This window comes from Triticum dicoccoides, chromosome 5B (assembly GCF_002162155.2).
Source record: "Triticum dicoccoides isolate Atlit2015 ecotype Zavitan chromosome 5B, WEW_v2.0, whole genome shotgun sequence".
NCBI lineage: Eukaryota > Viridiplantae > Streptophyta > Magnoliopsida > Poales > Poaceae > Triticum > Triticum dicoccoides.
This window is the reverse complement of record NC_041389.1, coordinates 467,104,995-467,117,248: the sequence shown is the minus strand read 5'-3', so window position 1 is coordinate 467,117,248 and position 12,254 is coordinate 467,104,995. Positions and strand designations below refer to the sequence as shown.

At 39.6% G+C, this 12,254-nt stretch overlaps 1 long non-coding RNA gene across 13 annotated transcripts; it reads right to left on the bottom strand.

Annotated features, from left to right (window-relative positions):
- Positions 1–5,422: 5,422 nt before the first annotated feature.
- On the bottom strand, positions 5,423–12,044 carry LOC119310857. Of its 13 annotated transcripts, none has more exons than XR_005150781.1 (12): positions 11,546–12,044; positions 10,974–11,089; positions 9,807–9,905; positions 9,524–9,594; positions 9,066–9,120; positions 8,520–8,616; positions 8,340–8,414; positions 7,985–8,265; positions 7,681–7,789; positions 6,688–6,761; positions 5,954–6,134; positions 5,423–5,634 (listed from the first exon to the last, which is right to left on the bottom strand). It is a non-coding gene; the product is annotated as an uncharacterized LOC119310857 (long non-coding RNA). The 13 variants fall into 13 exon arrangements; XR_005150774.1 differs by having other exon boundaries at positions 8,041–8,265; XR_005150780.1 differs by having other exon boundaries at positions 7,681–8,265; positions 9,066–9,135; positions 9,524–9,582; positions 9,750–9,905.
- Between the last annotated feature and the right edge of the window lie 210 nt (positions 12,045–12,254).

Genomic DNA, 12,254 nt, shown 5'->3' with positions numbered 1-12,254 from the left:
ATGACGGGGAGTCTTTGTGGATTGGCCCGGGGGCGACGCAACCACGGCAGTGCGGTGGGGCGAGGAGCGGGGTTTTGGTCGGGGCCACCGACGGTGGAGGCAGGCTGCTTTGCCGTTGGTCGCTGGCTCTTCGGGGAAGATTCCGAACAGTGTCAGCCGGGAGGCACAAGACGACCATCAAGCCATCCGGCGTAGATCGGACATTACCAAAATAAAATAAAATCGTGTGACCCCAATTTAGTCTTCAGTCAACAGACACGCGACCACTCTCGTACCTTGCTGTTAATCTCTTAGTGTATTTCTTCAGATCAAAGAGATATGTCGTTCTTAACATTATGCGTTATCTGCATCTTCAGACATACCGTCTTCCGACTCACCGCAGCTGCTCCAACAAGGGAAGCATACACCAGAAGGGAGCTATAGTCCCCACTCAATAGTTCCCTGCATCGAATGTGTGTGCCCGACATGGACAGCCACAACAACTGCAGGGCCATCGACAAGTCAGCACATGATGCTCACTCCTATGGATGGGAGCCAGATATTGTACCCTCATCTTACTTGTGTGCAACATTTATGGCTTTGTTATTCATCTATGCATGGAAAATAGATCATCACATTTCACTGTATATTCATGCTGATCTCTTACAAGTCTTGTTCAGGAGTTAAAGTTGTTCCATAGTTCAGCTAAGATACTTGTTCTTTAGGTAACGCTGTTCCATAGTTATCATCCATCAGCCAATGCTATCCCGCAGGCTGGTGATTATAGTATTATACCACTTCTAGTATTACCTATGTTGTTCTTTAATACTTTTGTGTGCCATCTAGTTAATCTCGAGTACAAACGATACATATTCTATAGCTTTCATCTATGTTCTCCCTTTAGTTTATGAGACCTGTTGCTACTAGTTAACCCCAGTCCTACTATTTATGTCGTCTCCTACAGGCACTCATTACATAAATCTAACTACTAGTTGTCTTCCATGCATGTCAGATATAATTGCACACACTGATATATCCACAAGAACCTCACGGAGCAATGTAAAGGCCCATAAACTTGATATCAATGATACCCAATATGATGGAACATGTAAAGGCAGTTCTTCAGAAGACTTGCAGAAATATGATGAATCCTCTTCACCCCACTAGGTCCTTGCTCTAACTTGGCCTGTGATATGGGTACAACATGCATATAATGTCCTGGAGTGTATCTACTTTGTTGCAATGCCATGTGCTTAGCATGCTGATCATGCATTTAAGTATGTCATGCCTTCCTTTTTCAGTACCTATTCCATTCATGATAACATGTTTTCAAATTCAAGTACTGTCATTCTACTCTATCGCAATGCCATCTGCTTAATTTGGACATCATGCTTATGAATATCTTATGCATTGTTATTCATCAGTATTTACTTCATCTGTCTACCATACCATGTTTTTTACATTGAAGTGCTGTTCTAGTGCTCTGTTGCAATGCCATCTTAGTTTCCCAATCATACACGTGTATGTTGCCTTAGTTATTTCTGTATGTATTCCGCTAGCATACAATTTTACATTCAACTAGTGTTTTTTTGCTGTGCTGTCCTGTCGTATCCCTAGCTCTTACACCATACTCCCTCCGTTCGGATTACATGTTGCCAAAATGGATAAAAAAGGATGTATCTAGAACTTAAATACGCCTAGACCCATCCATTTTTTTTCCGGATGGAGGGAATACATGTCAATATGTCATGCCTTTTTATTCTTCAGTACATATTCCATCTCTCTACTGTAGCATATTTTATAATTAAAGCACCATTCTTCCATACAAGGCATGCAAGGGGAAGACGACTATGTTAGAATCTGAAGGGTTACAAACTAGTCCATTGCAAAAGATCCAAACGCCAGGAGATAATAAACCAACTCCAGTTTTTATAGATACCGCTCCAGCACAGAGAAACCCAACTCCTACTGATAATAAGAAGATTCCAGTGGCCAAAGAACTAGTCCGCTCTAGTCCAGCAAAAATATGTCAACTCCATTCTAAGAAGTGTGTGCGTATCCTTGCATCATGAAATTTTATAGCATGCTGATCATATTTTCTACATGTTTCTTACCCATCTCTCTTTCAGAAAATAAGCTTAACAGATAGAAGAATTTCTGCAATGGTTTCGTATATGAGGAAAGATTCTTGTAGGAATTCTCTGTGCTCCAATGTAGATGTAAATACCTGTTGTATATCACTATATTTTTACATCAACGTGTATTTTGTTAATCGGCGTGAATCCAACCTTTATCTGATCTAAATTTAGTTGTAGGAAAATGTATGATTCAAGGCCACAATGTTGATTTTTGTAAGGAAAACTGCCTGGTAGTTTTGCATCCTGAGACGCATGAGTGTACTATCTCATATCAGTGGGTTTGAATACTTTGGTTCTGTAGTGGGTTTTTAGTATTTTTTTACTATGTTGTCCTATCGTATCCCTAGCTCTTACATCATACTCCCTCCGTCCGGATTACATGTCGCAGAAATGGATAAAACTGAATGTATCTAGAACTGAAATACGCCTAGACCCATCCATTTATTTCTGGATGGAGGGAATACATGTCAATATGTCATGCCTTTCTATTCTTCAGTACCTATTCCATCTCTGTTATAGCATGTTTCATAACTGAATCACCATTCTTCTATATAAGGCATGCAAGGGGAAGACGGCTATGTTAGAATCTGAAGGGTTACAAACCAGGTCTTTGCAAAAGATCCAAACGCCAGGAGATAATAAACCAACTCCATTTTTCATAGATACTGCTCCAGCACAGAGAAACCCAAATCCCACTGATAATAAGCAGATTCCAGTGGCCAAAGAACTAGTCGCTCCAATCCAGCAAAAGAATGTCAACCCCATTCTAAGAAGCGTGTGCGTATCCTCGCATCATGAAATTTTATAGCATTCTGATCATATTTTCTACATGTTTCTTACCCATCTCTCTTTTAGAAAATAAGGTTAAACGATAGAAGACTTCCTCCATTGGGATCGTATTCGAGGAAAATATCTTGCAGGAATTCTCTGTGCTCCAATGCTGATGTAAGTACCTGTTGTATATCACTATATTTTTACATCAGCATGTATTTTGTTAATCGGCATGAATCTAACCTTTATCTGATCTAAAATTAGTTGTAGCAAAATGTTAAAGGCGCCAATGTTGACTTTTGTAACGAAAACTGCCTGGTAGTTTTGCATACTGAGCTGCATGAGTGTACTATCTAATATCACGCACATTACTGAATTGTAGTGCTTCTCTGGTTGCCCATTCATTGATTGTGTCAATGTTGCTTTCGTATTACCTTACCTGGCTGATGATAGCTGTGCCATATTGTGTTAATTTGGTGTAGGCTAGTTGCCCAAGTGTTCGTTGTGTCAATGTTGCTTTCCTATTATCTGACTTGGCCAATGATAGCAATGCTAGTATGTTAATTTTGTGCAGGCTATTGAAGATAAGAAGACAAACTCTAAAAACAGCAAGGCAACCCCATTGTTTCTTTCCAGTAAATCTAGGCCAGGTAATATGGCAATAACTCATGATTAATCTGTTTGGTTCCCGTCCTAATTTATGTTACTAGTTGACCCGTTGCGCCAAATGGCGCAGAGACCTGCTGAAGGCATGTTGTCGATGAAAATAGTTTCATGCTGCAAGAACCTTCAACTAAATCATCCTATTTTTTAAACATGTTTATTACGTTGTTAAATAATAGTCTGGGAAAAGGGAAACTTCGCATAATATGAATATGCTCAGTTTGAAAATATGGGCACTATGATGAGAGAGTAAAGTTGGCATGGTTGTATTTTTTTAGCAAGTTTGGAAACATGGTTATCACGATGAGAAACCTGGCCATGCATATTTTTCCTGCAAAAAAGGAGGGAAAAAGATAAGAAAGCTAAGAAAAAAACATGTCTTTGTTGTGCATATACGGAGATATAGGGATCAGGAGGTATTAGGATAGCCCATATGTTATTTAGCCCAACCCACGTAGAGGGATGCTTGTGGCCCGTGAGGAGCTGAATAAGAAGCGGCAAGGGGCAGAGCAAGCGAAAACTGTCTATCCCCTTCCTTTCTTTCTCGGTTCGTCAGCTGGGTAAAAAATGGCGCAGAGACCCACTGAATCCATGTTCAGCATGAAAAGAAATTCCATGTTTTAGTTGTTTTAGTAGCGGGCAAGCATATATGATAACAAAGTTAACCCCCTTTAATAAAAAAAATAGAGACTTGTCATCTACAATGAGATATACCTACACATTTTAATTTGGTAGTAGAGTCCCATTTCAAGACCATGTCATGTTGAAAAAATGTGTATTTTTCAGTAATCTCCCGTTGCGCCAAATTGCGAACAGACCCACACCATACGTGCTTTGAAAATATTCCATTTATCAGTATTGAGCAAGAACATATGGTTACTATTCTAACCACTATATAAACAAAATGAACGGGGGCTTGTATAAGGGTAACCAAAGTTCAAAAGAAAAAAGTGTTGTATATGTTGTTTTTCCGATGATTTGGGTCATGGGTATACCCATGGAGTTGTAAGGGTATCCTATTAAACTACTTGCTAAAATTCTGTATTCTATTACTGTTAAAGGTCATCCACAAGTAGAACATTCCAGTGCCACTCTACTAGTGTTTGGCCTGAATCTGAATAATTAAATCTCACGACATAGTTACACAACATAAATTTGCTCAGATGGATGCATATGTATTTGAAAATATACCCATGGAGTTGACCCGTTGTGCCAAATGATGCAGGGACCCGCTAAATTCATGTGTGCATTGAAAAAAGACATTTTTAGTTGGTTTAGTTGTGGGCAAGCACATATGGTAACAAATTTAGCTTCCTTATTTAATAAAAAAGAATAGAGACTTATTGTCTATAATGAGATGTACATGCATATTTATCTTTGAGCCAAATGGGGTGGTCCTGCATTAAAAATATTTGCATTTTTTCAATAACTTTATGTTAGCAAGCACAAAGGACATGTCAAACCCAAGTGTTTTGTAAATATTTGACTTTGTTAGTAGAAGTAGGTCTTAGCAACGCACTAATTCAAACCCTGAAAAATGAAGGATAATTTATCTTTGAAAATATATACTTGAGCATGCACATTTGTTATGTCATTCAGGAAACACAGAGCCAAATGATTATGTTCAAGCACATTTGGAGATCAAACCCACAATTTACTAAGATATGGCTATCCAAACATGCAAACTATTTCATCAAGGTGTCACCTGCCTAAATTGAAGCCCAAAACACCTGTTCATGAACTTTTCTGTTATAGGCATATAAATCTCCTAATTTTAATCACAACAGCAAACCTGAACCTTCCTAAAGGGCAAATTCCTTTATGCAGGGTTGTCCTCTGATCTGTTTCAAAATTCAACTTGCACACTCAGACACTGAAAACATTCTAACAATGCACAAGAAAATACTGAACACACATAATAGGCTAGGTGTGAATCCAAATGATTAACTTTCACACATCAGCATACACTCAAATCATCTAAAAGAAAATTTGTTCTTTCCGTATAAGTGACATGGTCCATCAGCCCTTTGGACTGCTCTTCTCCTCATGCTTACCCTTCCATCACTCACCATATTAATAACACCTGAAATTGAAAAAAACACTCATGAATTATACTGTGAAGCATAGCAGTGCCATTAACTAAGATGGGCACTCTCATAGGTGTATATACAACAGCATGTTGTTGATTCCAGAGAGCAAATTTAACATCAGCTAAGGCGCTCATTTTGTTGTGCATGAATGCATGCAGAAGTATGTTCTTTATTGCTGACTATAACCAAGGAAGGTTACCAAGTTCCAATGATGTATTCCATAAAGCAATACTACCTAAAACAAGTAGAACTTTACAGGATGGATCAATCCCTGCATGCATGCAATAAGCAGATAAAAGTACGTGAACATACTCTAGGACATGGTGTTGTGCTTCTGGCAGGAGGGATTGCCAGAGCTGGCGAGCAGCTATGGCTCTGTCGTCGCCTTCACCTCCTCCTCATACACATATGCTTCTTCCTTCAGCAGCAGCAGCAAGACCAGCTCCTGCTTCATATTCTATATTACACCCTCGCCTGAACGGTTACCTATTGCCTGCACAAACACACTTCCTTGATTCCTTTGTAATAAATAATTAAGGCAAGTAGTCCAAATTGTATGATTATGGTAGAGTAGAGTGGTGGTGCACAACATCGGATTCTCCTAAACCTCACAATCTCCGAAAACTTAGCTTCAGAGCTGCACGAACAATGTTCAGTTAATTAACATGAATCACGTGCTTTGTTGGTAGTTGCTTAACCACTTCTGTACTCTATGTTAACCAGCAACTTGTGCAGATAAATCAAATTGCATGCTTCAAGTACTGTTTTGCATGACATGAGTTGATTGTTCCTAGAAAACATTATTTATCAAGTTGCATGCTAATCTGATTGTTTCTTTAACCATGCCGCTCTGCTAAATTCATGTCCTAAGTCATGTATGCTCATATTCTTACAGTAGGCAAATCTCAATCCTATGCCCATGTGTACAAGCTAGCTCCAGGAATCATAATAAATTAATGGCACTTATGTAAGAACAAAAGGCACAGATCATAAACTTAATTAACATCTAGCATCTCGTAATGCTGATAAAACATACGGTGCTCCACCTGAAAGTTGTCGTCCTCTTGTGAGCACTCCACCTTGAGCTTTTGTACAAACACCTAGTGCTCGCATCTGTAATCTGAAAGGCAAATCGAGATAGTTAGAGAGAGAGAGAGAGAGAGAGAGAGATTTTGTAGGGGACATACGTGCACACTTGGGTGGAAGGATGTCTATGAATAGGACATAAAACCTTTATACTCCCTCTGTTCCTAAATATAAGGTGTATTAGTTTTTGAAGAAGTCAACTGTTGTCTATGTTTGACCAACTTTACAGCAAAATATATAAAGATTTATAATACTAAATATATGAAATGTAAAAATGTAGTTCATGATGAATCTAGTGATAATGTTTTGGTATTCTAGACATTGATATTTTTGTCTATAAACTTGGTCAAACTTAAAGAAGTTTGACTTTTTGGAAAAATAATACACCTTATATTGAGGAATGGAGGGAGTATATTAGCAAAGCATGGTTTAAAAAAAGCACAATGAACAAAACAAGAAGTAAGGTAAATAAACACGGCTCTCAAAGTTTTAAAGAGTTTCAAGTGAACAATTCACTAATTCTTTCAGTATAATACAGATATCTCTGAAGTTTACGCAAAGAAGACTGGATAAACATGATACTAACAGTACGCTAACCTGATACATGGTTCAAAATGATAAAGCCGAATCTGCGTATTAGTGTAAATATGACCTTCCAAGTATCTTCAGTAATTTCTATAGGTGTCGTATCACACTTTTATGTACAGAAATGACCAAGGGAAAAATATTTATGGAGGATGATCACAATGTGTCACATAGTAGGATGCGTCCAAATATCATGTTCTGTGACCAACCGGATATCAAGATTCTTAGGATAAGAGAATCATATCCCTTTCTAAAACGACTATACCCATATAAAAAAATCTAGACAAATGCTCAAACCAAAAGACTAACAAACAATCTGAAAGAATAGTACATGTTGTTGTTTGCATACCTTCGAAATATATTCTTACCTAATTCAACATCGCCAACCTTAGGTACATACCATGCAACAAAGATCAACCATGTCACTTGTTGAAATGATGCAGCCGCTGCCAACAACAGAGCTCTCTCCTCATATCCCTATAGAAGTGAAAAACAAGCAAATTAAATTTTCTATATAACAGAACACTCAAATAAGCAAATCGGAGGCAATATGCGCCATGGCTTGATCAGAATGCAAACAAACAAGAGGAACTGAAACATTCATCAAGCAAATGCCGACTGCCATATGACACAACTAGCAAGGTAAGAAATTGGGTCATGGAGGAGCTCAACCCCGCAGAAATAATCCACCTCTGGGATAAAACAACAAACTAATGTCGTTGGCAAACCTGAGTAGCCAGCGGAACAATGAACAATGAACCGAACGATCTTGCACCAACACTGGGAGGAGAAGTAAGCAAAAGACGAAAATCGAACATCAGGAAGCAAGGTAACGTAAAATTGACACGGCCATGTACGACGGCTGGTTGGGGCAGCATGCCGCTTGGCGCTTGCTGTTGTGGCTGTCATCCTCTCCTCCCATAGATAACAACCATGAGACGTCCCCTAGGAACCTGAGCAACCAGCAGCACTGTCAGAAGCAAGGCGGGGCGGTCATGACTGGTTGGAACTTTTTTATGGACTCTACCAATAAGCTGTCCACACACTGACTCAGGATCTTCAGTTGAACCAATAGTCTTCCTATTAGAATTACTTACTGCAGCTAAAAACAAGGAATGGGTAAACAAGCAGTTCTCAAAACACATTCTCGAGAGTAAAACATCTGATCACTTGATAAACTACTGAATGAGGAATACAGTATAGCCACCTGAATAAGGAAATCACATGGCTTACATAGATCATTCTTCCCCTGCCAGCCTTCTGGGATTTTCGTCGAACACCTTGTAGGAGTACAGCAATAAAATCTGCACAAGCACAGATGATCCACGAAAGTTACTAACAAATGCAAACATAACTTCATCATCTAATAACAGGAGATTACATAGATAAATAATTATAAAAGAGATTGATAAGAAATGCAAATCAATTCGTCTCTTTCTTTTTTCACCAAGTAAATAATCTTCAGCAAGAAGAGCACACAACAATCATGCCTCAATTGATAAATAATAATACAAGAATCAGAATTTATAAAAAAAACTTGACTCCAAAGAGCATTGTATTGTCCCTTCTGAATATAAGCCAAGCAAAATAACATGGGCTCTTTAACCTGCCCCACAAAAAATGCACTATAATTTTAATAGATTTGTTGAAAGAAGAAGCCAAGTAACTTGAAACACAAATATGAGGTCACCTACCAATTTTCTACAAAAGAGAGACGAACATTCACACGAGAGAGAGAGAGAGAGTTGGTCACCTTGTTCTTCACCAAATCTTCTATTGGATTCTTCTGTTCATCTTCTTTCTCAGATCTGGAAGATTGTGGTCTTTAGATAAATCGTATATCAGGAAATCAAGACCAATGACAAGAAATAAACAGGTAAAGAGAGAACCTAAAACTATTCTTCCACACGAGCACCCCCTCTTCTCCGCCCCTTCAATAGGAGCTGATACCTATATATGACTACTCTACTACTCCAAAAATTAATATTGTTGTACTTATTTAAGTATAAGATTCTGCAAATTGCTCGAGCTAAATAATCCAGATAGGTGAAGTATGGGTGAGACAATGGATCAAAACACCAGTACATCACATCTATATAGGAACTTCTGTCTAAACAAATTCTTACTAATGGGTCTCATTATCAGCAAACTCATGATTCCCAATAACAGACCACAATGTCAATTTTTGCAGTAACATAATACAGGATGTACCTTCAAATGTTGATTCTACTCGCTTTCTTTCAGATTTTCCTGCATTGACCAACTTATCCCTGAAAGTAAAGCTGAATATCATATTAGCAGGAGCATCAAATTAGCAGCTATATATTGCAAGCATGCATTTTTAACTGTAAAAGAGCTAATAAAGTGTTTACTTCAAGAAAATACAGCTGGCCAAGCAAAAAATGTATATCTAAATGGTGAACAAAAAATGAAATACCAATCCTAATTAGGGTGTGCAGGACCAAATAATTAATATGCCACTCTGCGAAGAAACCTTCAAAACAACCAGCGATTGTGTTCACATGGTACAATTTGTTCCTCCCATCATCACATGAAAAAGTACTCCCATAGCCTCACATATGTACTCGGGATGCTGCAAGAAGCAACAAACAACCAAAAAAAAGATAAATTTGCATATGTAATACAAAAACATTGAACCATAAACTACTTTGCAATTATATACTGAACCATAAAGTTGTCACCAGCATAAAATAATTATGGAAAATAAGATAGAACGACACAGGATGGATTCAATGGGAATTTCCAATTTGACAAGGATGAATTGCACATGAGCTTCGGTTGTACGAAAGAGATAAAACTTCACACAGATTAATGACCCCCCCCACACACACATACACACACAAAACTAGGAAAGAAAAACTGAGGATAAAGTAAGAGCAGAGTCGTGATCAGAGTATTGAGGAATAAGTAGACATAAATGTTGTTTTTTATAACAAAAGGGTAAATAGTGACAAGCAGTTGTATTTCTCTGGAAGAACAAAACAAGCCTCTCAAATTGACAAAGAGGGGGGAGAGCTTAGGTACAAGGAATAGGAGAAGGTCATCTGGGATGTATGACAATGAGAAACATGACAAAGTTTATGTTTTAGTGAAATTTGTTCTGAACTTTCTATGCACAAAAAAACCAGAAACTGGAATAAAAATATTTTGTACATACCCAAAGGAAAGCACCCAGAAAATTGGTTTACATTAGACATTTCTGAAAAAGAGAAAAACTGATCTTCAATTCAATGTTTTATTAATCTCACTCCGTGCCAAGCATCCATGCTATTTAAAGTCCCACCGTTTTCATGAAACTAATAAAACAAAACCATCATTTGGACATGCTTACTGAATTTACAGTCAAAGAGAGCCTATTAGGACAATAACCCATATAATGTGATTTCTTAGGCCAATAAATCACATCAAAGTACCACTTTCCACATGATTACCATCCTCTCAAGTTATTTGCTCCCGTTGAGTTAAAAAACTCACTACAGAGCAAATGGTCGAGCTCGCCGTAGGAAGGAACACACCAAAACATGCCAAGAAAAGTGCATTGGTAAAAACAAAACAAAAATAAAATATATGAACAATCAGGAGGGGGTTAATGCTTTGGGAGTTGAGAGAGTTGATGGGAGGGACAACCGAAGAAGTATACCGAGAAGAAATTTACATATGCTTGTCCAAGATGATGTGCTCATCTTGATGCCTCGGTAGATGATCATCATCATGAATCCACTGTGAAGGTTCTCGATTCTTATATGCATTCAGTCTCTGCAAGTTCAAAATGCATACTATATAATCGCTAAACAGAGGCACTAACCTGATACTGAATTTATAGAATAAGTGCAAACCTTTTGTTGAGTCCTCTGCAATTTGACACGCTGGATCCAACTAATGTGTGCATGATTCAATCTATTTCAGATATTAGGATTTCTATTTTCTATGTGATCCACATAGAACATGAGGACTCACCAAAGCTTAGCTGCTGTATCAGACCCAGAACATTCACTAATGCAGTTAAATATCTACATAAATATAAAGAACATGAACATACAATTTCATGGTTCAGTATATGAACAAAAAGACCCACGTCCAGAGAGAGAGAGAGAGAGAGAGGAGCTAAAGACAAACCATGAATGTTTCGTGCTCGCCCACTACTCGCGTGCACCAATGGCCTCATCCATGAGACAAAGGTGGGAAAGAGAGGGGGAGGAGATAGAGGCAAACCTGAACTACCTCAACCTTCTTGCTCCTGCTGCTTCGGCCAGCAAGGCTCCCTCCACGGCCGACCCTGACCTTCGCTGCTGCACCAACTCCACTGCTTTCCTCATCAAGGCCGAGCTCTCCTACGCGTCGTCGTTGTTGGCTGGATTGGCCACGGGTTTCCTCTTGTACGGAGGGGCTCTGTACTGGATGAACTGCTCCGGGGCCTCGCGGTGCTGGCTGAACTGCTTCGGGACCTCGCGGTGTGTGTCTCCGCCGGCGTGCTCAGGTTGGAGCATGTGAGAACGGAGGAGGAGGAGCTCGCGGCGGCCGGGGAGGGGCTCGTACCAGGGAGGGGGAGGAGGACGGATGAAGGAAGGCAGCAGCTAAGGGTTCATGGGGGTGGCGGCTAGGGTTCGTGGGGGTGGCGCCTAGGGTTCGTGGGGGTGGCGGCTGAGACAAGCGAGGGAGGAGGGAGGGGTGCGGGCGTGCATGGGGATTGGGAGACGAGCGAGGGAGGAGGGAGGAGTGCGGGTGTGCGTGGGGATTGGGGGCCCAATGGGCTTTTCGGGATGAAAGACCAATCGTACTGTTTCACCCCGCACCCAGCCAACACATCGCGCCCCATCGACGAAGCGGCCCACTCATCATACATGCATGAAAGAAATAGTAAGGTGAAACACGCAGTGAATATCTAACGGATGAGGAGAGCCGAGGTGGGATTTTTATCCCG